General features: G+C 41.6%; 1 long non-coding RNA gene and 1 pseudogene across 1 annotated transcript in view; both read right to left on the bottom strand.

The window, feature by feature from the left end:
- Nucleotides 1-406: 406 nt before the first annotated feature.
- LOC143961602 (uncharacterized) overlaps nucleotides 407-24,904 on the bottom strand; it is a 100,596-nt gene continuing 76,098 nt past the window's right edge. The window contains exon 2 of the long non-coding RNA XR_013270507.1: nucleotides 407-989. This is a non-coding gene — a long non-coding RNA (uncharacterized LOC143961602). The remainder of the gene's footprint in view (nucleotides 990-24,904) is intronic.
- Nucleotides 7,308-7,430, bottom strand: LOC143964633 (U2 spliceosomal RNA; annotated as a pseudogene).

Genomic DNA, 24,904 nt, shown 5'->3' with positions numbered 1-24,904 from the left:
TGAGTACACCCCAACAGTTTTGTTTAAAAAAAATTAGTTATTTTCCTTTCAGAATCAAGGTTTTCTATGGGACACTATACTACAAAATACTCCTACAAGTGGGGGGTATTGATTGCAACCAAGATTTGTTAATTTACACACACAAAGTATTTTTACTAACAAATTCATTCAAGACCATGTTGCAAAAATGGATACACCCCAATGAATGTCTTGGGAGCAAAGCTAAATTTTAGACAACAAAATTCCTAATAAACAAGAATTCAACTACAGGTCAGTCTAATTATTCAATAAACGGGTGTCCAGCAGACAGGTGATTATAAAAGGGTGTTATTCTTCTTCCATGTGGTGTAAAGTAAAGTGTCGCAAGGCCTGAGAAAGAAAAGAATTCCTTTACACAAGAAAGGTGAAGGATACAAGAATATCGACAAAGCTTTACTTATCCATCAGAATACTGTAGCAAAAGTGATACAAAATTTAACATGAAACTGCAGCCATCGCACAGAGAACTCCAGGTTGTCCACGCAAGTTAACACCTCGGCAGGAACGTCTTCTGATGCGAAGGGTTGAAGAAAATCGCCATGCAAGTTCACTGCAGTTAGCTAAAGAAGAAAACCAAACTGGGGTGATTGTTTCCTGTGACAAAATATGGCGTCCGTTGCAGAGGAATGGCATGCATGGGTGTCGCCCACAAAGGAAGCCCCTCCTAAAGCCCATGCACAAAAAAGCCTGCCTAGAATTTGCCAGGGCCCATGCTGAAAAAGAAGACTGGGACTCCGTACTCTGGAGTGCTGAGACCAAGATAAATGTTTTTGGAACTGATGGCTTCAAAAATGTATGGCGTCACAAAGGTGAGGGGTCCAAAGAAAAATGCATGGTGCCTATAGTGAAACATGGTGGTGCCAGTGTCCTTCTGTGGGGCTGCATGAGTGCTGCTGGTGTCAAGGAGCTGCATTTCATTGATGGTATCATAAATTCACTGATGTCTTGCTCTGTGTTAAAAGAGAAGATACAACCATCACTCCGTAACCTTGGTAATGCCCTTTGCCAACATGACAATGATCCAAAACACACATCTAAGGCCACTGTTGCATTTCTGAAGAACAGGGTGAAAGTGATTCAGTGGCCAAGTATGTCTTCTGATCTGAACCCAATCGAACACCTATATGGGATATCTGAAGAGACGAGTTGAGCATCATTCTCCATCCAGCATCCCGGCTCTAAAAGAGGTTGTTCTTGAAGAATGGAAAAGGATGGATATTGCAATATGTCACCAACTTGTTCATTCCATGCCTAGAGGACTTGGTGCTGTCCTTACAAATCATGGAGGTCATACAAAATACTAGATGGAGTTGTTTTTTTGTTGTGCGGTGTATTCATTTTTGCATCAACTATTTGAGTAAAACTGAAGATTTTGTAATCTAAGTTATATTATTAACCTTACTTTTTATGGAAGGAGCTAAACAAATGTTCTATAAAGCTCAGTTTTGTGACCATTTTTTTTCAAATTATTATTGTGTTCACTGAGATATTGATTAAAATCTTCCTTTTCAAAACGGTGTACTCCTTTTATGCTGAGCACTGTATACTGTTGTGGTTTTTAACCACTTCAGCTCCGGACCAATAAACACCTTAAGGACCAGAGGTCTTTTTGCAATTTCGCACTGCGCTGCTTTAACTGGTAATTGCGCGGTCATGCAATATTGCACCCAAACGAAATTTGCGTCCTTTTCTTCCCACAAATAGAGCTTTCTTTTGATGGTATTTGATTGCCTCTGCGATTTTTTTTTTTTGCGATATAAATGGAAAAAGAGCGAAAATTTTGAAAAAAAAAGATATTTTCTTCTTTTTGTTATAAGAAAAATCGAATAAACTAAATTTTAGTCATACATTGAGGGCAAAATTTATTCAGCCACATGTCTTTAGTAAAAAAAATGTCAATAAGCGTATATTTTTTGGTTTGCGCAAAAGTTATAGCGTCTACAAACTAGAGTACATTTTCTGGAATTTACACAGCTTTTAATTTATGACTGCCGATCTCATTTCTTGAGGTGCTAAAATGGCAGGGCAGTACAAATCCCCCCCAAATGACCCCATTTTGGAAAGTAGACACCCCAAGGAAATTGCTGATGGGTATGTTGAGCCCATTGAATATTTATTTTTTTTGTCCTAAGGGATTGAATAATGACAAAAAAAAAAAAAAAAATTTTTTTTACAAAAAGTTGTCACTAAATGATATATTGCTCACACATGCCATGGTTATATGTGGAATTGCACCCCAAAATATATTCCGCTACTTCTCCCGAGTATGGCAATACCACGTGTGTGGGACTTTTTGGGAGTCCAGTCGCGCACGGCACCCCGAAAACCAATCACCACCTTCAGGATTTCTAAGGGTGCAAATTTTTGATTTAACTCCTCACTACCTATCACAGTTTCGAAGGCCATAAAATGCCAAAATAGCACAAAACCCCCCCAAATGACCCCATTTTGGAAAGTAGACACCCCAAGCTATTTACTGAGAGGCATGTTGAGTCCATGGAATATTTTATATTTTGCCAAAAGTTGCGGGAATATTACAAACTTTTTTTTTTTTTGCACAAAGTTGTTACTAAATGATATATTGCTCACACATGCTATGGGCAGAAGTCAAATTACACCCCAAAATAAATTCTGCTGCTTCTCCCGAGTACGGGGATACCACATGTGGGGGACTTTTTGGGAGCCTAGCCACGTACGGGACCCCGAAAACCAAGCACTGCCTTCCGGATTTGAATATAAAATGCTATAAAAAACAAACTAACCAGAGTCACCCGTAACACTTATACGGTGATCAGTGGTGAAAGGGTTAACTAGGGGCAATCAGGGGGTTCAAATTTTTATTAGGTAGTATATGGGGGTCCCTGGCGCTATATAAAAACCTGACGGGGAACCTAAATAACTAACTGGCTAACCAGCGTCACCAGTGACACTTATACTGTGATCGCTGGTGAAAGGGGGTGAAAGGGTTAACTAGCAGCAATCAGGGGGTTAAAACCATTATTGGGTAGTATATCGGGGTACCTAGCGCTATAAAAACCTGGCGGTGAACCTAAAAAAATAACTAGCTACCTAGCGACACTAGCGACACTGATGCAGCGTTCAGAAAAATTATCGCTTAGTGACACTGGCAAAAGGGGGTGAAAGGGTTAACTAGCGGAAATCAGGGGGTTAAAACCATTATTGGGTAGTATATCGGGGTACCTAGCGCTATAAAAACCTGGCGGTGAACCTAAAAAAATAACTAGCTACCTAGCGACTGTAGCGACACTAATGCAGCGATCAGAAAAACGATCGCTTAGTGACACTAGCAAAAGGGGGTGAAAGGGTTAACTAGCGGCAATCAGGGGGTTAAAACCATTATTGGGTAGTATATCGGGGTACCTAGCGATATAAAAACCTGGCGGTGAACCTAAAAAAATAACTAGCTACCTAGCGACACATGCAGCGATCAGAAAAATGATCGCTTAGTGACACTGGCAAAAGGGGGTGAAAGGGTTAACTAGCGGCAATCAGGGGGTTAAAAACATTATTGGGTAGTATATCGGGGTACCTAGCGCTATAAAAACCTGGCGGTGAACCTAAAAAAATAACTAGCTACCTAGCGACTGTAGCGACACTAATGCAGCAATCAGAAAAACGATCGCTTAGTGACATTGGCAAAAGGGGGTGAAAGGGTTAACTAGCGGCAATCAGGGGGTTAAAAACATTATTGGGTAGTATATCGGGGTACCTAGCGATATAAAAACCTGGCGGTGAACCTAAAAAAATAACTAGCTACCTAGCGACACTAGCGACACATGCAGCGATCAGAAAAATGATCGCTTAGTGACACTGGCAAAAGGGGGTGAAAGGGTTAACTCTAGGGGCAATCAGGGGGTTAAATCTTTATTGGGGGGTGATAGGGGGCTACCCTGGACCTAACACTAACTGTCCTGACAGTTTTTACTGTCACAACTGACACTGAATGCATTGATCAGTAAAGAAATGATCAATGCAATCAGTGACACTGTGACTGGGGGGGGAGGGGGGGCGGGGGGCGATCGGGGGGGGGATCGGGGGGGGTTTGTGTGCCTGTGTGTACCTACATGTCAGTGTAGTGTTGGTGCACACTTACTTTTACTCTTCTCCTCGTAGTCCGGTCAAAAAGACCGCCCCGAGGAGAATGACATCACTTCCTCCTTCCTGTGTAAACAATACACAGGGGAGGAAGCTTCTCATTGGCCAGGAGCGATCCAGAGGGGGTGGCCGAAAACCAACGGCCATCCCCTCATCACGGAGCGCTCCTGGACCGAATCGGACCGCCGTAAACAGCGGGAGGGGGTCCGATCGGACCCCCCACCCGCTGGAAGGCAATCACGTAGATGTACGTGATTGTGCCTGCCTGTGCCATTGTGCTGACGTACAATGGCAATACGGCGGTCCTCAAGTGGTTAAGGACATTTTCCCACACAATGTTTACTAAGTAATTTTTAACGAAGATATTTTTAAGATGCAGAATCAATCTATATGACACAGTCTATACACGTGAAACGTATTCACGGAGACGAGTGATCATACAAAATAGTTACATTTATTGGTTGACAAAAGACAAATATTTACATGAAATATTAAAATACAGATTGCATTACTTGATCATTTTGACAATTAATGGAAACACCCTCAAACTGGGCGTAGTAGTACCCTGGACACAATTATCACCATCATCACTTCTCGGTAGAATCAATAACCTTTTGATAATTGACAATTAAACAGAATGTCTGTATTTCACACGTCCAACAGTTACTATACTGCAGGTAAGTAAGTGGTTAACAATGTGAAATAAATTAGACATTAGTTTGTCAATAAAATTGGCATCTATGCAAAAAAAAAAAGAAATTTATAATGAAAAATTTAATTTAGAGAAAAATCTAAAAGGCGGTTATTGATTCGGGAGAAATATTTTCAATAATAGAATATTCAAAAAAATCAATATTTAAGAGAACATAGAATAGACGATAAACATATTTACCCATTTCCAATATGGCTATTAGTGTGGAGTGTTGGTTACCAGGAATTTTAAGATGGCTGCCGTGGCTTCAACATGGATCCTTTTACAGAGGAATTACTTTGTGTGACCTCCGAGTTCCAAGGAGCAGGGATCTTCATGAATGTAAAAATGTGTATTCATGCATGTTGCATGAGTGTCAGTTGTCTGGGAGTCTTCCAGTGTCCCTTCTCAGGGGGGGTCCCTAAGCTTCCCCCTGACTCTCTTCCCCCCAGCTCTCTCCAGCTTTTTTTTCCCTCCTTTTGACCATCTTTTTAGTTTCTTAAATATCCTCTTAAACATAAAGGTCATAAAATTATACTAAGTTCTGCGCAGAGGGTATGTGTCCCTTTCCTATTGGCAGGCAGACTTAATGATCACCTTTCCCAGTAGTCTCGTGATTTTAAGGTAATAGCACCTTCAACCACCAGGTGTCTCACATGTGTTTGGTGTTTTATCTCTTTAAGTTAATATTTTTATTTCTATAATATGCATTCGTTTTTTATATATGTTCTAACGAATATTGTGTATTTTTTTTGTACCTTAGTGAAAATAATCTCTCAAACTGGGAATTCTACTAACCACATACTATCAAATACACTTAGCATAATTATTGATTAATCACTTACATAAAATGGTGATATATATGCATATCAATGTATATCTATTAATTTTTAGTCCATTTAGAAAGGACACAGGTTAGATCTATATCAAACAATATCACATACAATTATTATCTATATGGATACATGTATAATTCGAGTATCCAATCAATATTTGTTTATCTAAACATAGGTTAAATTCTTATACAGTTATAATCATGATTATATGTTTTTCATAATACGAATTCATTGCTAAAACACTTCTACTTATGATCACACTTTCATATATAATTTCTTTATGACAAAGTTCTTTAGATCATTCGATACTAAAATTATAATATCTCTGTTGTGACCTATATATAATTTGAATGGCTTAGAAAAATATGGATGATACTGGTATATGAATCTTACTCCAACATTGTGACACAACACCCAGATATATGCACCTGTCATTCGACTCTCAGTTTTTATAACTGTTATCATCCTAGCGTGTGAATCTCTCCTGCCATTGTCTCATGAGAAGCTAGGACAATACTGACTACTTGGCTTATTGATCTCTCACTTTCTGAGACAATGGGATATTTGTTCTGGTCACAGGTACTCCTAAGTATAGCCCAAACCTTGCCATATATATTTGCATGGCCTTCCTTGTCCATTCAAGGAGCTAGATAAGATTTTTTCTGGTGTTTGTGACCAAACATCCCTTTTGTTCAGGCCACACATTTCTCAATACAGACTTGTAGAACTTTAAAAGATAGCTAATCCCTTTAACATTTGGAAAAACCTGTGAGATCTTGTACTTTGCTTTTTAAAGTTCTCCAAGAGGTCACGGTTCAATAATATCAACACTATAGTTCATCCACCTTTTTTTTAAGCCTACTGAAATCTCTCATCTTTGCCAGTGAATATTAAATGTATTTCTTCATGAATTCACAACAATACTATTGTGTTAACAATAATTTGCTCAGGAACAGAGGTACAAACTAGAATTACAATTGTGTATGTTTTATTTCACCTCACTCATTTTCCCTGCTTCGCAAATAACACTCCTCAGCTCTGCCCTGACCCCCTCTACCCAGCTTCACCCTTCTGCACCCCATCAAATCTGTCCCTAGTCCTCCCCTCCTCAGCTTAGCCCTCTACTCCCCCCAACTCTGCCCCCAGCCCCCCACTCCCCCAACTCTGCCCTCAGCCCTCCACTCCTCAATTCTGCCCTCGGCCCTTCCCCTCCTCAGCTCTGCCCTCAGTAGGTACTAACCTCTGTACCGTGTGATACTGACTCCTGCACTCTGTTACCTACTACTAACCTGGGCATGTTGTTACTTATAACTGACCTCTTCATTGTGTTGCCTACTCCTACTCATCATTGCACTGTGTTGCCTACTCATGGCCCTGCAGTCTGTATTACATACTACTGACTCCAGCACTTTGTATTCCATACTGCTGATCCCTGCACTGTGAATTATCCCTGAACTCTACAGAATAAACGTGCATAAAACTGTGGAAAGAGACTCACTGCCCACATCCCTAGTACATTAGACACAAAACCAATTTTTTCCTCGATTGCATATTATCAACCCTTGCATTCTGCATTACTTACTACTGATCTCAGAATTCTATGTTCCGTCTGGCTTTTTAACTCTACGTACTCTCGCCGTACTCACCCTATTATATACCCTTGATTCAAAATACACCAGTTTTCTGTTCCCAAAAGCTGATAAAAACAGATACTACACTTGATCATAACCAAAAGGCCAAGAAGCAATAAGAGTAGGCTCAGATATTAACCATATCGCTTTTAAACCCCTACTGATGTTGACACTATATGACCACATCCACCATCCTCCTGCTTGTTATTAGTGTGTTGCTGGATTTCATTTTGTAAATTTGGTCACCTTACTTTACAAGTCTGTGTGAATACATTTTTTGACTAGTAATAAGCTAACTTTCTTTGACTGTAACTGTTCCTCTATATTGATGAGTATTTTGTATTTTTATTTGGATTTTCACAGTTTTTAAGTTATATATTTGTAGCTATTTTATCACAAGAGCCCAAAAAAAAGGCACCACAGAACCTGCTGAATAATTGTGGATTTCAACTAAGAGTGCTGCTAATAAATCCTAGTAAACCACTAGTAGGAAATCAAAATAAACAAAAAAATAGTGCAAATCTATATAAATTCCACAATTGCATGAATCATTTTTGAAATCAACAGTGATGGACTCCTAATTGTTTTATACAGTGCCTTGCAAAAGTATTCACCCCCCTTGGTTTTTTACCTATTTTATTATATTACAGCCTTTGATTCAATGTTTTTTTTTTAATCTGAATTATATGTGATGGATCAGAACACAATAGTCTAAGTTGGTGAAGTAAAATTCGAAAAATATATACATAATACTATTTTTCAGAAATAAAAAAATCTGATAATGTGCGTGTGTGTTTACCCCCTTTGTTATGAAGCCCATAAAAAGCTCTGGTGCAACCAATTACCTTCAGTAGTCACATAATTAGTGAAATGATGTCCACTTGAGTGCAATCTAAGTGTCACATGATCTGTCATTACATATACACACCTTTTTGAAAGGCCCCAGAGGCTGCAACACCTAAGCAAGAGGGACCACTAACCAAACACTGCCATGAAGACCAAGGAACTCTCCAAACAAATAAGGGACAATGTTGTTGAGAAGTACAAGTCACGGTTAGGTTATAAAAAAATATCCAAATCTTTGATGATCCCTAGGAAATCAAATCTATCATAACCACATGGAAAGAACATGGCACAACAGCAAACCTGGCAAGATACGGCCGCACACCAAAACTCACGGGTCGGGGAAGGAGGACATTAATCAGAGAGACAGCACAGAGACCTAAGGTAACCCTGGAGGAGCTGCAGAGTTCCACAGCAGAGACTGGAGTATCTGTACATAGGAATACAATAAGCCGTACGCTCCATAGAGTTGGGCTTTATGTCAGTGGCCAGAAGAAAGCCATTACTTTCAGCAGAAATAACAAAATGGCACGCTTTGAGTTTGCGAAAAGGCATGTCGGAGTCTCCCAAAATGTATGGAGGAAGGTGCTCTGGTCTGATGAGACAAAAATTTTAATTTCTGGCCATATGTCTGGCGCAAACCCAACACATCACATCACCCAAAGAACACCATCCCCACTGTGAAACATGGTGGCGGCACATCATGCTGTGGGAATGTTTTTCAGCAGTCGGGACTTGAAAACTGGTCAGAGTTGCAGGAAAGATGGATGGTGCTAAATACAGGGATATTCTTGAGCAAAACTTGTACCACTCTGTGTGTGATTTGAGGCTAGGACGGAGGTTCACCTTCCAGCAGGACAACGACCCCGAACACACTGCCAAAGCAACACTTGAGTGGTTTAAGGGGAAACATGTAAATGTGTTGGAATGGCCTAGTCAAAGCCCAGACCTCAATCCAATAGAAAATCTGTGGTCAGACTTAGATTGCTGTTCACAAGCGCAAACCATCCAACTTGAAGGAGCTGCAGCAGTTTTGCAAGGAGGAATGGGCAAAAATCCCAGTGGTAAGATGTGACAAGACTCATAGAGACTTATCCAAAGCGACTTGGAGCTGTGATAACAGCAAAAGGTGGCGCTACAAAGTACTTTAGGGGGGTGAATAGTTATTTGTTATTTTGTCCTATTTGTTGTTTGCTTCACAATTAAGGAAGAAAAAAAAAAACCTCTTAAAAGTTGTGGGCATGTTCTGTAAATTAAATGATGCAAATCCTCAAACAATCCATGTTAATTCCAGGTTGCGAGGCAACAAAACACGAAAAATGCCAAGGGGGGTGAATACTTTTGTAAGGCACTGTGTATATGTGTGTGTATGTGTATGTGTGTATATATATGGTGTGGCCTTATATGTGTGTGTGTGTATATATATATATATATATATATATATATATATATATATATATATGTGTGTGTGTGTGTGTGTGTGTGTGTGTGTGTATATAATATATATATAAACATAAAGTGCAAGTGCGACCTATGATGTGTATATATCTATATATGTGTCACCAAAATTTTCAATACGAAGATGTCTTTGCAAAAGAAATTGAATACCTGCAACTAACTATTAAAGTGGTGTTCCGCTTAAAAAAAAAAATCAAAGTCAGCAGCTACAAATTCTGCAACTGCTTAATTTTTTAATAATCGGACACTTGCCTGTTCCAGGGTCCAGCGTTGCGGGGAATCGAAGCCCCACTCATCTCCCCCTCTGCGCGGCAGCGCCGTCATTGTAAATTTGGACGCCCGGCTTCACAGCGGGCATGCGGCGCTGCACACCGTGATTGGCCGCGCAATCAACTGGGACCTGAGACACATCCCAGATGATTGACAAGAGGGAGGCGGCAGAGCTGATCTCCCTTCCTACACTGAGGGCACATGACGTCAAGAGCCCAGACACTGAAGGGGGCAGACTACTGGGGACCCCCTAGCAACAGGCATTTAGAGGTGAATAAAAAATAATTTTCTCCAAGTTTTTTTTTTTTTTTTTTTTAATGCACATAAATTACATTTTTATTTTTAGGGTGGAGCTCCACTTTTTTTTTTTTTATCTTTTTTTATTGAGTTTTCATTGGCATACAAATTTGCCCATGCAGCGGCCAAACATTTCCCACACAGGGGCAAACTTCCAAATGCGGCAACAGGCCAGGTGGAACTCCACTTTAAGTACTTTTCATGTCACCACTAATTATGTGAACATACTTTCAAAACTAAAAAAAAATATATTCTGTAAATAAAATGACCCAAATTAGGAAAGTCCAAAGAAAAAAACAGAAAAACAAAAAAAAAAAACAATTATAAATGTCTCCAAATGCGTGTGTGCAACCAAACACAATCCAAATTTCAATCTTCAATGAAAAAAAAAGTGGTCCAACCATTCATATATCTGATGTGCTCCTTCATTACCCCTGCCGCTCCATGAGGACGTTGTACAAGGAACCTAGTAGAGCGGGGCTAATGACGCTGACAACATTAAGCTCTTGTAAAGATAAGGCTGGTGGCTTTGGAGTATAGCCAGGAGCAGAGAGATGCATTGTATCAACAAGCGATTGTTCCTTAGTGTCGGGTTGACACTCAAAAAATGTGAGTGTATTTTAACTATTAAGTTTTAAGTTTTAATTAAGGCCCCTTTCACATGTGCGGACCGTTCGTCCGTTTTTCTCTACATCCGTTTTCGGACGAAAACGGAGCACAATGCATGTCAATGGCATTGCGGACGTTTGCGGACGACCATCCGCAAACGACCGTTTTACGTCCGTTCCGTTCAGCTCCGTTTTTCCGAACGGAAGAAAACCCTATTTTCTCTTCCATCCAAAATACGTAACGGACGTAAAACGGTCGTTTGCGGACGATCCGTTCCGCGGACATCCGTTTTTGAGCAAAAAATATATATCAATGTACAGGTGACCTCTGACCCAGGTAGTGGTCAGTCACATGTACAACCACATCCTGAGAGTGGAGAGAGGAGAGGAGAGTGTATAGAAAGAGAGCTGCCTGAACCTGTGTGTTTTGAAGAGACGTGTCAAGAGAGAGGAGACCTGCCAGGAGATTGGAGACCTGCCAAGAGAGAGAGGAGAGCAGCCTGGAGAGAAGAGAAAAAATGGCCAGAGATGTCTCACATGAAAGGCTTATTCAGCTCGTGCATGCCAGGCCTGGCTTATGGGACAAAACATGTGCTGAATACAGTGACCGCCATATCACCAGCATGAAGTGGGAGGAGATTTTTGAGGAGGTCACACCGAACTGGATGTCGCTTAGTAATAAGCACCGTCGGATACATGGTAAGCAGTTTGTGGCTTGGCATAGTTAAACACATGGCATTTCATGGCATGGCATGTCACGTGGTCACGTGGCCATGTGGCATGTCACGTGGTCACGTGGCCATGTGGCATGTCACGTGGCCATGTGGCATGTCACGTGGCCACGTGGCATTTCATGTGGCATGTCACGTGGCATTTCATGTGGCATGTCACGTGGCCACATGATCACGAGGCCACGTGGCCTCATATTATATGTAATTGTCATGTTGGAGTTCTATCAGTTCATTGTGTCTACTGTTCCTATACAGGTGATAAAATCATCACACGGTGGAGATCCCTTAGAGACTGATACAGGCGGGAGCTAAAGGAGGAGGCAAGAGAAAGTCGGAGCGGCGCAGGACCATCAACAAAAAAAAAAGCCCCTTTTTTGATTCACTGGACTTCTTGAGAAGTGTTATGAACTTAAAAAAGTAAGTAAATACATTATTTCTCCCCTATAATAAATTATTTGGCCGAGTAAAAAAAATGATATACTCCAAAGAGGAAGTACAAAAGTACAGAAAAGTACAAGCATGCTAGCTCATTATGAATTACTTACCTGTGATGGAAGCCCCCGCTGTGGTCCCCGTTCCCCTCCTCCGTTGCCGCCATCACTCCCTGAGTGACTTCTGCGTATCATGGCTTCGGTACTGTGACTGGCCCTAGCCACAATGACGTCATGCACGTGGGATCCACCAGTCATGGCACAAGCGTCTTCAGAAACGGCACGCTTAGGCGCCGTTGTCTACGGGTTTTCTGCTAATATCTCCAAACCGTGTAGGTTTAGGGGATATTTCTTGCACCTACCTGTATGTATAAGTGGTCCACTTTAATGACACACATGGATCCATGTATTGTAATAACTCTACTGTACTCACCTGTAATCCATCTATTAACAAATATTTTACAGTACCACCAGCAACATTTCTGATACAGAAGAGGAGGGGGGTGCAGTGGATACCCAGCCTGCGGCAGAGGAAGACATTGGAGTTGGTGGTAGGGAGCAAGCTCCTGAGGAAATGCCATCTTCACAATCTGCAGCCACGCTTGAAAGACGTGTGCCTGTAAGTATCCTATATAAAATGTCCCATTTTGAAATGTTGATAGAATAAAATGTACTAATAAATGTTCCAACCCTCAGATTCGTTCTGTTACTACTGCTTCCAGAAGCAAACGACACGGACAGCATAGGCCTGACATGGATGGAGCTATGCTGTCCTTTATGCAAGAGATGACGGCAATTAGATGGGCGGATAGCAACGATCCTTTTGCAGACCCCAATAATGAAGATGCAAGCTTTGTGAAGAACCTATATCACCACCTTTCAAAGGTTCCGACTGCACGCAAAATGGACGTTCACATGGCCATCTTCAATTTCACTGGTGTGTGCGTAAGGGCTGCACTATCTGGAGATCCCATGCCACCAGTTATTACCCATCCCCAACGTCCATATGGTGAGCAAGCTCCGCAGCATCCTTATCCCCATCCATATCACCACCCAGGCATTATTCCCCATCACCAACGTGCTCCAGCCCCCACTGCCCAAAATTTTGCAACCCCACCTCAAGTGGCACCCTCCAGTTCCCCGGCCACTTCTTACCTTAGTTCTCCCCAGTCATCCAATCCCTATCCCACTTCCCACAGTCCTTATTATCAAGACCTTTAAAAAACCCCCATTTTATGTTGCCTCCCCCATTCTAGTTGGCCACCCAGTTTGCACTGCAGCAATTTTTTGTTTTTTTGGGTTATATATATTTTTGTAAATATGGTTGTCGATTTGAATTTTTTTTTGCGTTTCTATGTTGTCGTCACTGACATTATTAAACATAATGGACTGTATGGAATATTTTATTGTGTTTATTGTACTCTATATAACACAAAAACAACTGATACAAAAGAATGTGATGGTCATAGGGTCAATGGTGATTGATCTTGGCACTAGGAGAATGAAAACTACAAGCTTTATACACTGATAGCAGTTACAAGACTGCTATACTGCTAACATGAAAATGCATTATTTCTTAAAACTATTGCATTTCCAGTTTATGTGGGAAAACAAATACAATGCAAGGTACCAAAAGGGGGTCAAACATGTACTAACAAAGGTATACCCAATAAAGTGCCTGGTGAGTGTTTTTACACATGTTGATACTGCCACGGAACCTCTCCCTCTGGGGACATGAAATAGTTTGCAAACGTATCACGCATGGTAACAACTGAATTGTTGGGTCGCAGTGCAGTAAACCGTACAGAAGGTAAATCGATCTCGTCCTCTTCCTCAACAGTAATTCCTTCTTTTTCACGTATAATGTTATGGAGGACACAACATGCTTGTATAGCTAGTTCGGCATTCTTCAGGCTCAGTTGAATTGTTGTATGGAATATGCGCCACTTGCTGGTCAAAATGCCAAAGGTACATTCAATAAGTCGCCTTGCGCGACTCAACAAATTTTTTGGGGGGAGTTAGATTGTGCCTGGCATAAGGCCTTAGGAGATTCATAGAAAGTGCAAATGCCTCATCAGCTACAAGTACATGTGGCATATCTGGCCCCACAGTTCCTGGAAGAGGTTTGTCTGATGGCAAATGGAAGTGGCCCTCAAGTAGTCTTCTCCCTATTTTCGATGATGTAAACACTCTTGAGTCTGCAGTACATCCATACGCCCCAATATCTACAGCTACAAACTTATAATTACTGTCACAGATTGCCATAAGCACAAGGGAGAAGTATTTCTTATAGTTAAAATATTGTGAGCCAGATCCAGGTGGCATCTGAATTCGGATGTATTTCCCATCCAGGGCTCCAACACAATTAGGGAATTGGGTCTTATTCCAAAACCCATTTGCAATTTCTTGCCACATATAAAGGAAAAATAGCTTGAGAGTATAATGGTTATATAGCTAGATGTGTGCACCTCATCCCGATAGTTGGAACAGAAAGGGGTATGTGGATGTCTCCTATCTCCCCATGGAGACATCAACAAGGAGAAGTGAGCATAGGGACTATTACGGGGCACATAAAATATTTATCATATAGAAGAAATATTAATACCAAGGTAATAGATCATGTTTAAAAATAGAAAATTTATTTAAAGAGAACAGAGAAATAAATACATAAAATATCACAAGCTTCCGTTGATAGAGACGAATGAGGTAATTATTCGACTAGTTTCGCTGACATAGCTTCATCAGGATATTACCTGAGTCAAAAAATATACAGTTATTAGTATAGCAATTCATTAATGTCAATAATTACAATATAAACATGACCAATAGATACAATCATTTAGACATGGGAGACATTGTCATTACAATATATTAACATGGACGCGGAATTCCTACCTCTCTATCAGCCCCATTCCAGCTCCTAGACAGATTCAGTGGTGTGGAAAGGGAGGAAAAATAATGAATAATGAATAAAAATAATGATAATGAAATTAATAAATTAAATTTGCAATACAAACACATATTGGAGATTCCTAACTTTAACAATCAGTGGATAGAGGTTAGAGACAAAATAGAGCAAATGAATAAAGAAATTATCACATCCAAACAGGTGAAATTCAATAAAGACAAGCTGGCCTTCTCTGAAGGCTTTGCCTACAAATGGACAGGCAAATTCAAAGATAGACGTACAGTTCCACTTGATACACAAAAAACAAGGGAAATGAGATATCATGGTGAATCAGATTCTTCACTATCCTCATCCACGTCACATACAACAGATTTCCGCAATCTAGATATTGCACAATCATCCCGTAAACGTAACCGACAGAGTAACACTCCTCCTAACATTCAAGGTAAAGGAAAAAAATCTTCCTCCAAACAAAAAACTGCACACAACACTATAGAAACCTCTCCCACACTCACTCAAACCCCCTCCACACCCAGCACTTCGACACTACACAATGTGATCCCAAAAGTTCTGGGATCGATGCTTGGCTCTTCTAGGAAATCCCCAATGGATGATGATTTTTTAGACCGAACACAATTGGAATGCAAAAAACAGCAAACCAAAATAGACACATTCACTCGCAGACCCTCACTTCCCCCCACCCCTCTTCCCAATGTTCCGAGCCAATTAACTTAGACATCATAAACTTAACACAATTTCCACTGTCTTTAGATGAAATACAGATTCTAAAACTGGGATTGGGATTTTGTCCTCTAAAACCAATAAATACAACCGAAACAATAAAAGATTTATACTTATTTTCAAGAAATTTGACATTTAAGTATATCTTTGATGATAAACGACGCAATGCCAACCTTGAACGTGAATTAGTGGAAAGGACAAAACACTTTACAATGGATGAATTCAGGGCTCTCCGGGATCTCCTACTTCTTTATGACGAGGGAGCTATAGAGACACCCGAGACCGGATGTGAAATCTTGGCAACTTCTCTGTCTTTGGATCCTTTAGATAATCAAAGTAATCAAACTAAAAAATGCCGTAAATTTAAACTCAAGTCCCAAAAATTCCCTGATTTGATGACATGCCCAACTATCTGGGCGTTTTTGTATGAATGTATCAGAGATCTCAAAAAAATGATCTGGCATCCATACACACCGAACTTATCTCCCAAACAACAAAAGGCCCTTACAGATTTAGAAAGGCGCCATGAATTAGTCATTAAACCCTCAGATAAAGGGGGTAATGTGGTTATCATGTCCAACCCCCAATATCAAGATATGTGCTACCAAATACTTAACAACAGGACTTGCTACCGGCCGATTTCATTGGCTCAAGTATCTAGCTTTGTTGATGAATTTGCACACATCTGTGTGCAGGCTTACCAGAAAGATCTCATTGACAGGGAAACTTTAGATTTCCTCGTCCCCAAACATCCCCGTACTCCAACTTTCTATAGTTTGCCCAAAACACATAAAGATTTAAATAAACCTCCGGGCCGACCTATCATTTCAGGTATAGGCTCACTAACAGATAATGCCAGTAAATTTGTTGATAGCTTCTTGCTGTCTCATGTTTCCAGTCTTCCGTCATATATTCGTGATACTACAGATCTCTTGAGACATATAGATGGCATTCTGGTCCCTCCCGACTCCCTCCTTGTGGCCTTGGATGTAGAGGCACTCTACCCAAGTATTCCCCACGAGGGGGGCGTCGAGACGGCCAGAATGTTTTTAATGGAACAAGAGGAGTCTTCTTGGCCCCTAAATGAGTTTATTTTGCAATTATTAAAATTTATTCTTACTCGTAACTTCTTCCTATTTGAAGAACAACACTTTCTACAGACACAAGGTGTTGCCATGGGCACATCTTGTGCCCCCTCCTATGCGAACTTATATCTAGGCGCTTGGGAGAGACAAGTATTTTCAAGTGACCTGCTTCAGGGCCATCTGGAATATATTTTATGTTGGTTTAGATTCATTGATGATTTATTTATCATCTGGACGGGCTCAAATAACCAACTTTTGGAGTTTGTCAACAACCTAAACCTACGATTTACTGTATCCTTTGATTCCTTTAAGATTCCCTTTCTAGACGTTTATATTTCAAAAAATCCAGATGGACTCCTAGAAATGAGCCTATATAGAAAACCAACAGCAGGCAACACGTTGTTGCATGCATCCAGCGCCCACCCACAACCCCTGCTACGCAGTATCCCATTCGCACAATACCTACGACTTTGGCGCAACTGCACACGGGAGGAAGATTTCCATACACAAGCGGCAGCCCTTAGAGAACGCCTCTTACTCAGAGGCTACTCTTCTACAAATCTACGAAAGGCCTTCAATAGGGCCATAGGCCATAAAAGAACATCCCTATTGTATCCCAAAAAGAAAAAAACTGGAACAGAAACGGTCAAGGTTATCACACAATTTTCGGCTCACCATGACACATTCAGAACCATACTTTCTAAGCATTGGCATCTGCTTACAGAAAATCACATACTTACACAATATTTAAAAGATACTCCGGAAATAGTATTTCGAAAGGCCAGATCACTGAGAGATCGGCTCACTAGTAGCCATTTTCAGATAAAATCCATTCAGAGACCCAGTCAGAAAGGCACTTTTCCCTGTGGCCAATGCTCCATGTGTCCATGGATATATTCCGGAACATCTGTGACCCTCCCAAATGGAGAAAAGCATAAATTGCAATCCCGAGCCAATTGCGGGACCACTGGGATTGTATATTTAATGCTGTGCCATTGTGGTGCGTTTTACATCGGTAAAACTATCCGTGAATTTAGACAGAGAGTGGGGGACCACATCTACTACACAACCAATGGAAAACTAACATCCATTGGACGACACATTGGATTGTACCATCGATACGAAATAGGAATTATTAAATTTGTGGCATTGGAAGTGGTTTCGGTTGACATCAGGGGTGGCAATAGGGACAAATTGCTACTACAGAAAGAGGCTTTATGGATAGAAAAACTAAACGCACTTGTCCCCCCTGGACTCAACGAAACCAACTCCTTTAAAGTCTTCCTATGAGTAGTTATGAGGCACATGATGCCCCAGATGTGGTATCCCGGCCTCTGCCTCTACTTCCATCTCAAAATTGTAAAAATATTGGTTATAATATGACCCCCTCTAAATATCTGTTGGAGGGACACTGGACGTGCCGCCCTCATCTGCTACCTCCACCCCTGTACAGACTCTTCTGACACATGAGTTAATTGTGTCTTAATATTGAAGTAAAATTGCTTTATGCTTTGTTTAAATTTATATTATCTCCTTCCTTTATTAACTGTTTACAAAAAATTATGTCTGTTTTCGATTTCTTTTGATCTATGGTATGTGCTACTAAACACAAATTTCTCATTTAATACAGTTATATGTCCAGACATGGATGTGGCCTCTGATCTGCCCCAGTACAGCCCCTGGTTCCTGTGTGCTTCGGCCTTTCTTTGGTGTGTGGGGGAGATTCTGTTCCCGGCGGCTGGTGTGGTTCGGGAGTGGGGGAGGGTGTCCGCCCACACCTAGTGTTGATGTTGGGCTGACATCCCTCTCCCCGCTTTTGCCGACGTAATGTGGGGCGGGACTATTTCTATTTTCTCCCCCCCCCTCTTTGCCGAGGTGCATTGACGCGCTGCGTCGAATTGACGCGCATGCGCCGTTGACCGGACGGACCACGTGAGCCTAGCGTCTCTATGAGACGCGCGGCCATGCCTTTGGAGTCCGGGGGGGGACGGGCGCATGCGCGCTGACGACATAGATACGCGCAATGTCCGGACCACTGACCCCTCCTACGTCACGCGCCGGCGACACGACGCTGTGATTACGGCGGGGTTGGGGGGTTTAAAAGTGGCACTATACACGCCAGCTCGCAGCGGCGACGGGACCCGGTGGAAGTAGAGGACAAACGGTACTGGGGTAAGTAACAATACCCAGCTATAGGAGATTATATTCAGCGTACAACTCTTTCTCTTCAAGACGTGGCTCTGAATTTGTTTATTTCTTTCACTAGCGCAGACCATTCTACCAATTATTTTGGGACCTTGTACCATCTACAATTTTGATATACGATACCCTTGACTAAACCAGTGTCCTCGGTATCCCCGGGATCCCCCAAATTCCTTGTTCTCCTTTTTGAACAAGGGGTAACTATAATATATTATATTTATATATACTTTCGTGTCTACACCATTTGTTCCTTATACCTTATAGGCTCTGGGCCTTTCTTTTTCCATTCTTGATGCTTCACTTGTTCACAAATTGGTTATTCTGGACACACTTCTATATCACGGAACCCATTTCATTGGTGGATTGGGGATTAATGACCCACTAATTTTATCACAATCCTTGGATGACTAATATGTAATTTCATCCACTGTCGTCACATTCCTTTCTTATCGGTGGCCCTTACCCTTTTCAATATATATTGATAAATCAAATATCAATTATCTATATATCTCTTATATATTTAGCCAATATCCTTTATATATGGACCCATTATCGCTGCTGTGAAACATTCCTCCCCCAGTCGCCGGGAAAGAGTTTTTCCTCCCGTTCCACACCACTAAATCTGTCTAGGAGCTGGAATGGGGCTGATAGAGAGGTAGGAATTCCGCGTCCATGTTAATATATTGTAATGACAATGTCTCCCATGTCTAAATGATTGTATCTATTGGTCATGTTTATATTGTAATTATTGACATTAATGAATTGCTATACTAATAACTGTATATTTTTAGACTCAGGTAATATCCTGATGAAGCTATGTCAGCGAAACTAGTCGAATAATTACCTCATTCGTCTCTATCAACGGAAGCTTGTGATATTTTATGTATTTATTTCTCTGTTCTCTTTAAATAAATTTTCTATTTTTAAACATGATCTATTACCTTGGTATTAATATTTCTTCTATATGATAAATATTTTATGTGCCCCGTAATAGTCCCTATGCTCACTTCTCCTTGTTGATGTCTCCATGGGGAGATAGGAGACATCCACATACCCCTTTCTGTTCTTGCCACATAGATGTATCTGGAACAGGCATTGCAGTACACCGAAGCTCCTCCCATATTGCTTGACAGGTGTCGTGCACAATTCCAGAAATTGTAGAGATTCCCAACAAAAAGTAGTGGTTTAGGGACGTATAGGATACTCCAGATGCCAGAAACCTGGGAAGAGTAGAACAAATAATGAAAGGAACCCTACATTATGCTGGACATAAGCAGAAAGGCTGGCTGGCTTACCTCAGGGTAAGTAGAAGTCGCTCCTCAGGAGGCACACAACGTCTCATATCCGTGTTCATCCTTTCCAAACGGGGTTGCAACTTTTCTAATAAAAATTCAAACGTTGGTAGAGACAATCGCGTAAAATTAAAAAATTTTTGCGGGAACTGTCGCAGATCTGCATAGTGCAGAGCAAAAAACCCTTCAGTGGGCCTCTTCAGCAGCATGGGATGTGTCCAGTACCTGAGTCTTATTGCAGATTTGTTCCTGCTCATGCGTTTCTGTCTCCTCAAATAAGATAGCATGACAAATAATGTCACATGCTCAAAAAATCTGTCCAAATCCATTGCTAAATAAGCACATACACTACAGCAAGGAATCAGGAAGCACAAAGCCAGCTGAAACCACAAAGCAGCATGGGAAGCACAATGCATGCTGGGGAAAACAAGGAATCATGGGAAAATCCACATAATTCATGAAAAAATGATTGCATACAGTTCTAAAAAAGTGGACAAAAACGGATGAAAAACTGACAAAAACTGATGAAAAACTGACATAAACGGATGAAAAACGGATGAAAAACGGACATAAACGGATAAAAACTGACAAAAACTGATGAAAAACTGACAAAAAATGGATGAAGAAGGACATAAACTGATGAAAAACGGATGAAAAACGGATGAAAAACTGAAATGAAAAGGATGAAAACTGACAACAACTGATGATAAAAAACGTGACTGAACTGATCTAATGTACGGTCAGCATGTGTGAAAGGGGCCTAACTATTAAGTTGTAAACTAATAAAACCTTTACAAAAAAAAATAAAAAATTACGCCATGGAGGTTTCTCTTGCTCTTCCTCAAAATTATCTACTTTTTAAAACGGGAGAGAAACTGACGGGTGGATACGTCGGAATTTAGAGTGGGAAGTGGATCTTCCTAATTATACAAACACTGCGGTATTGCTGGTTTATAATCTGACCAGCCACTGCCTCTGGTGAGTCATTTTAGGACTTTATTGATGAAGGAGCACATCGGATATTTGAACACGTGAATGGTTGGATCATGTCTTTTTTTTTATTTATTTTTTTTTCAAGATTGAAATTTGGATTGTGGCTGGTTGCACACACATTTGGAGATGTATACAATTCTTTTCTTTTTTTTTTCTGTTTTATCTTTGGACTTTTCTAATTTGAGACTTTTTTATTTATTTACAGAATAGGTTTTTTCAGTTTTGAAAAATATATTCACATAAGCACTGCACATGTCACCGCTAATTAATGGTAAGTTGCAGGTAATAGATTTATTTTGCAAAGAAATCTTCCTATTGGAAATTGTGGTGACTCATTTATAGATTGATGTACATGTTTCGCTTGCACTCTATGTTTAAATATATACACACACATAAGGTTTTTTGCATTTTCACTTTATCATTATGCACAAAAAATTTCTAAGGCCCCTTTCACATGCTAAAAATAGCCCCTGCAAAGCGCCTTTTAAACAGCCGCTGCTGTATCTCCGGTGTAAAAGCCAGAGGGCTTTCACAGTGGAGCGGTGCGCTTGCAGGACGCTGAAAAATGTCCTGCAAGCCGCATCTTTGGAGCGCTGTAGGAGCGGTATATTTACAGCTCCTAAAACACCCCTTCCCATTGAAAACAATGGGGCAGCGCTCCAAACCCGCCTGCAAAGCACCACTGCAGCAGCGCTTGGCGGGCGGTTTTAACCCCGCTAGCGGCCGAAAAAGCGCAGCTAAAACGACGGTAAAGCGCCGCTAAATATAGCGCCGCTTTACCCCCAGCGCCTCAGTGTGAAAGTAGTCTAATATATTCAATAGAGGTAAAATATTGAACGGAAGGTCTTGATATTTTTATATATAGAAAACAATTGGTCCATCATTGTTGATCTCAAGAATAGTTCATGCAATTGTGGAATTTTTATAGATTTGCACTATTTTTTGTGTAGTTTGATCAGCTATTTTATGTCTCATTTGATGTGGGGTTCAGTTTCAAGTGCCGCAATCCAAACCGCATGTAGGGTTAAGGGCTTCCTGCCCATGTTTATTGGTTATATATAGCAAAAACAAGGCACCCACAGAGGGGTAAGAACCACAGTCCAAAAACATATGTCCAGCAAACGGTTGTTAAGTCTCCTGTCTAGTGAATGGCCCTCAATGGGTCTGCCCCAGTCCTGCAGACATGTTACCTCACAGCCTGCTTGTCTCCTTTCTCAGCACCAACCCTGATTAACTCAGAGAAGACAAATAATATGCCCAGGTGGGGAGCAAGTTGTGGCCAGTGCTTAACCGCTTGCATCCTGCTACAGACCTCTTCACTACCACCCATTTACTTTACTAAATTCTATTTGGCAGATACACTCCATCAACAACTGACAAGGGCTGTTTGTCACCCCCCATACCCCCCCCCCCCCCCCCGCTTGAACCCATGGGTTTGAACACCAGCAGTGGGTTCTAGAAAGGGCATCCACATTTTTATTTTCAGGACCAGTCCTGAAGAGCCAGGAACCAACGCGTAACCCTTGCATTATGGTCCTTACCCTGGGCTATCCATTTTAAGGAAGCATGGTCTGTTATGACTCGGAAGTAGTGCCCCAGCAAGAGTTACTGTAGAGCCTCTAAGGACCACTTAATGGCCAAACACGCTCGCTCCACAACACTATAATTTCTTAATGTCGGGGTCAGCTTCCGTCTCAAATAGACCATCGGGTGTTCTTCTCAGCCTTTCCACTTGGGACAAGACAGCCCCTAGACCTAAATTCAAGGCATTGGTCTGGACTATAAATTCTTTGCTGAAGTTTGAGTTCCTTCAGGCTTTGGGAAGCTGCTTCAGCCTTGGGATTCCACGTAATTGCTACAGAGGAGCTTTTTGCCTTGGTGAGGCCAATTAAGTGTGCTGCTTGAGATGAACCTCCAATTTATACCCAACCATGCCTAGGAAGGTTCTCATTTGTTTCTTAATGGAAGGAGCAGGCCAGTCTCTAATGGCTTCTACCTTATGGACTTGGGGTTTGATTAGGCCCTGCCCAATGGTGTAAGACAGATACTGGGCCTCTTCTAACCCTATGGCACGCTTCTTTGGATTTGCTGGTAACCTGTTGTTTCTAATTGTAGCGGCCATAACCCGTTACAGGGCGCCCTTGACTGAATGGGCTTACCGGTTACCTTCTCCTGGCCTGCTCTTCCGCGTCTAGGGGTTCCCAGGGTTGATATCCAACGACTTGTACACTGACACAGATGAAGTCCTTTCAAAAGGTTTTATTTTGCAGTAGAACTTTCACAAAACACAGTCTCAGGTAACAGAGGGCACGGGTGAAGAACTCAGGTACTTTGAACTGCAGGTCTAACAAAGTCTCTACTTCCATCCAGAGAGTAGCCACTCGCAGCTGGGTACTTCAAGGCTGAACAGACCTCTAGCCAGAGATCATGGCAGTCAGCACATTGACTCAAAACTTGAACAATCAACTGAAGATGAACAGGAACCTTTTTCCAACCGTACCTGGAACGTTTCCCGCTTCCTTTGTGGTACTGGAAAAGTGTGAACTCAGCAATGTCCTTCCCAACTCAGTAATCAGGCACTTCTCCGGTCACTTCCATGAGCTGTGGTGTCACTCCAAGCCGAGAGCACACCCAGGTACTTTGAATTCTCCCTCAGTTACAGAGCCTCGGACCAGCAGGTTCTGAGACTCTGGAACAGACGGATCCCTACCCCAGACCAGACAGGTCTATCAGGGGCCACTGACAGGAACATGCTGCGGGATGTCCGATACCCCATGACCGGGACCCCTCATGGGGCTACCCCGGTCTTGGTACCAGAACAGACCACACGGGTCTCACGAACAACTCCGGAACCCCAAACATGTGATCCACACCTGCTTAAGTACCCCCTCCCAGACTCCTCAGTGGGTCCGGCACTCCCGCTGATTGACTCAGAGAGGGCCATACCCAAACATCCAACCAGGCCTGGTTCTGGCCTGTCATGAGCACCTCACCACTCACATGACCAGGCAGAACTTCAAACATGGCCTGGCCAAACTGGTGTTAAGCCTTACCTACACAACTAACCCTGAGTACTGTAGGGTCCTGAGGCAAAAACTAAATTTACAATGCATGTGACATTTGATCCCAAATGTCATCCGCTACATAATGGAATTTATTAAGCCTTCATTTTAGGTAGGTGGCTTTCCCAGTCTGTGCTCCAAATAACCACATCATCTAGATAGGTTGCTGAATAGTGCTGATGCAGGATAAGAATCTCATCTATCATCTGCCGAAATGTGGTGGGAGCCCCATTTAACCCAAAGGGCATCTGGACATACTGCGACAAGCCTTCTGGAGTCATAAAATATGTTTGTTTTGTTTTTTTCTTGCTTCATCCATCAGGGGAACCTGCCAATACCCTCCAGTGCGATCAAGGGTGGTTATGTACCTGGCAAAACCCAACTTTTCAACTAGTTCATCAGCATGGGGCATGGGTGTCAAAACTCCGTTCAGTTTCCAGAAGTCATTACAAAATCTTAGGGACCCATCTAGTATGGGAACCAAGACTATAGGTCTACACACCATTCGCTTTTTGACTTTTCTATCACCCCGAGGTCTAATATCCTCTGTACTTCTTCAGCTTCTGCCTGTCTGCGGGCCTCTGGAACACAATATGGCTTAAGCCACACCCTAACCTTGGGGTCAGTGAAAATTTAGTGTTTAATTACATTTGTACAGCCTAGCAACTCT

Source organism: Lithobates pipiens, unplaced genomic scaffold (assembly GCF_037356315.1).
Source record: "Lithobates pipiens isolate NorthernLeopardFrog02 unplaced genomic scaffold, aLitPip1_a1.2 Scaffold_8, whole genome shotgun sequence".
NCBI lineage: Eukaryota > Metazoa > Chordata > Amphibia > Anura > Ranidae > Lithobates > Lithobates pipiens.
The sequence above is the reverse complement of the archived record's forward strand: the minus strand, read 5'-3'. Positions and strand labels throughout refer to the sequence as shown.